We start from the raw sequence: 3,567 nt of genomic DNA on the forward strand, positions 1-3,567 counted from the left end.
TTGTCTATTTCAGTCAGTGTATGCTTTATTTCTAATTGGTCCTTTTTCATATCCTTAAGGGTCTCACTAAATTTCTCGGAGGTTTCTAGAAGATTCTTGAAAAACCTATAACCATGGTTTTGAACTCTATATCCAGTAGTTTACTTTCCTCCATTTCTTTCATTTGTGACCTGTTTCTTTGTCTTCGCATTCTGGCTGCTTCCCTGTGTTGATAGGGTGGCTTTCTGTGCTAGGTGTCCTATAGGGCCCAGTGGCTCAGCCTCCCAAATTATCTGAGATGGACACTCTTGGTGCACCCCTTTGTGGGCTGTGCGCAGTCTTGTTGTAGTTAAGCTTTGATTGCTGTTCGTGGCACTGTGAGGAATTGACCTCCAGGCCAATTGTCTGTGAGAATCAGCTGTGTCTGCAGTGGGAGAACTTCTGTGCTGGAGCCACCCCCTGGGACTAGACTTCGGGCTTTGGTGCTCACTCCATTGCTCTGAATTCTTTCTCTGACAAATTGCTTGCCTCTATTTCATTTACTTCCTTTTCCAGTGATTCCTTCTTTCCCTTTGTATGGGGGCCGTTTCTTTGTCTCCCCATTTTCGGTCCTCTCAGTGTGTCTAGTTATGTGGCTCACTTTCTACTGCATTGACCAAAAGGCACAAAATACAACTCGATAAGACACAACACAGAGGAAGCAAAGCACAAATGTATTCATGATACCAATAACCCCAAATAAAGGTGACCGCCATAGAAAAGAGAATTAGGGGTGGGAAAAAGAGTGCAAAAAATGATATTGAGAAAAGGAAAAAAGGTAAGATTGAAGAAAAAGAAGAAAAATGAAGGGGAAAGAAATATACATACATGGGGATAAAACTCCACAAAAACAACAACTAATCCAAAAAATGTAAACAATGAACACCCAGAAAAAAATGTGGGGAGCTGAATTTGAAGAGGCAGAGCTTATTTCCAGAAGGTAAGATAAAGGAATTGAATGAACGGGGAAATGGTCACCATTCAGTATAGAGGATGTAGAAAGAGAATGAGTGTATAAGAAGAAAAGTAAAACAAAATACTCAAAAATAAACAATTGTTAAAATAATAATAATTAAATATATATATTAAAATATGTATATAAAAGAAAATGTATATATATATATATATAATTTTCCCCTTTTTAAAATCTATCTATATATATATTCATCTATTTTTGGAAAAAGACTATAGAGAGCAGATAATCCTTAGTTTGGTGAGTGAAACTAATTATGCTATTAGTAGAAAAAGGGAACAAGTGAGGAGAGGAAAAACTAAAGAATAAAATAAAAAAAAACAAATAACAAACTAATACACAATCAAACAAGCAACAACAACCAGAAAATAATTGGCTAACAAAGAAAGAGAAAAGAGAAGGTTGTATGAACTTGAAGCAAGGGAGAGGAAATTAGATATATGAGTAAGCCAACAGAAAATACTATAATGGTAATGAATCAATAAAGCAGATAAAGAAGTTCAATTTTTAACAAGGAGTAAAAAGAAAGGAGAGAGAAAAACTAAAGCAGAAACAGGAGAAGAGGAACAGGATAAAAAAATGAAGAAGCAAGGAAGTAAGGGTTGGCATAAAGGAAAAAATGAGATAGAGTAAAATAATGATAAAAAATAAAAATAGAATGTAGAACACTAATTCAAAAAAATAAAAAAATAAAGGTTAAAAAGTAATAAATAATAATAATAAAATAAAGAAAAGAGAAAAAAACATTCTTATTTTTTTTTTTTTTTAGTTTCTTAAGTAAAAAAATAAAAAAGTGAAGTGGTGAAGTTCATTTGCTTCATCTTGGTTTTAATGTCCAATGGGGACTGATTTAAGAGTCCTCTCTATTGTTCTGCCTGCCACGTCTCAGTTTCCTGTTAGGTAGTCAGCACTGTGTTGAAGTTCCCAGTGATCCACTGCTCCTCTGTGTCAGACGCCACAACCTTGGTTTCAGGCAGGGGGATCAATCTGCCCACTTTGTTTTTCTGCCTGCTTTCAGTTGTATTTACACACACATCTATTTCCAACACGGCCTCTAGGTGGTGGTGTTTCTGTATTAGTTTCTGGGACCAAATGGCCCCTCAACCCAGTCCCCAAGGACTCCCTGGGGGTATTTAGAATCTTTGTTTCCCTGCCTGAGCTCAAGGCTGGGTGTGGCTGCACTGCTAGGAAGGGTCTGATCTTCAGGAGAAAAATGTCCGTTCAGGGTTGGAAGGATCAGAATGTCCCAGAGCTGCCTTCCTAATCATCTCTCCCTACTGTGCTCTCCAGCTTCCACAAAACCACCTTCCCCTGCACCACAGCCTCAGTGAGTGTTTGTAATTGAAAGATCATATGCACTGGGTTTAGCAAATAAAAGCAAGGAAAATATAAAGACAGGAATTGCACCGCTGTACATCTCTCTCCCCCCAGCACTGTGTGGCCAGTGCAGAACTTCAGGCTGCCTTTCTGGGCACACCCTCCCAAGGCTTTGGGCTTAGGTCTAGCAGCCGTGGGAAAACTATGGCCTGTGGGCCGGATCCGGCCCGTTTGAAATGAATAAAACTAAAAAAAAAAAAAAAAAAAGACCGTACCCTTTTATGTAATGATGTTTACTTTGAATTTATATTAGTTCACGCAAACACTCCATCCATGCTTTTGTTCCAGCCCTCTGGTCCAGTTTAAGAACCCATTGTGGCCCTTGAGTCAAAAAGTTTGCCCACCCCTGGCTAGAGTCACCCACTGCCAGCAGCCCCACTTCAATTGCTACACTGTCCCCAAGGGCCATGGATTTGGTGGCGTACAGTCTCCCGCTGGGACTCTCCAGCTCAAAGTCCCTATCCCACCTCTTTCCAGGCAACCTCTAATCTATCCATCCACGGATTGTCTCACCAGCTGTGTTTTATTCACCAGTTCCAGGTGGATGTTATTTGATTCAGCTGTTGCTTCTATCTGCTTCATGAGAAGGCACAGGACCTGTCTGTCTATTCGGCCTCCACCTTGTCTCCCTCTGGACAAACTTTATAGGAGCCCGTGACCAGGGAAGCTGGACTCTTGGTGTTTGTGGGTTCACAGCCGAGGCAGCAGGTCCCTGGCTGGTGTGGCTGTAGGGTTTCAGGTGGTGTCGAGGTCTCCCTGGGTGGAGGTGAGGCTGGGCTCCCAGTCACAGCCACTCTCCCCTTCAAGATGGTGCGGTCTCCCCAGGAGAGATTGAAGCAGTAGTAGAGGCTGCCCGGCTAGGGGAGCCTAGTCGGCCAGCCCCCAACAGTTCTGTGGAATATAACTGTCCCTCACTCACATGTACACACACTCCCCTTTCACTCTCTCACTCACTCAAACTCTTTTCCTCACTGCCATCCTGTCAGCTGCCATTTGAATCTCTTCACCCTGTATTCTAACTTGCTTCTTTGGTCCTCAGCTTCTTCTAGTCTACTGTTGGAACCTTCAGTTGTGTTCTTTACTGTAGCTATGCCATTATTCTTTTCCTCTTGATTCTTAGCTGTGTATTTCTCATTCAGCCCCTTATAATTCTCATTGAGTTGCTATTAATTATCAGACAGATGTTTGAGCATCCTTAT

Source organism: Myotis davidii, unplaced genomic scaffold (assembly GCF_000327345.1).
Source record: "Myotis davidii unplaced genomic scaffold, ASM32734v1 scaffold959, whole genome shotgun sequence".
Classification (NCBI taxonomy): Eukaryota; Metazoa; Chordata; class Mammalia; order Chiroptera; family Vespertilionidae; genus Myotis; species Myotis davidii.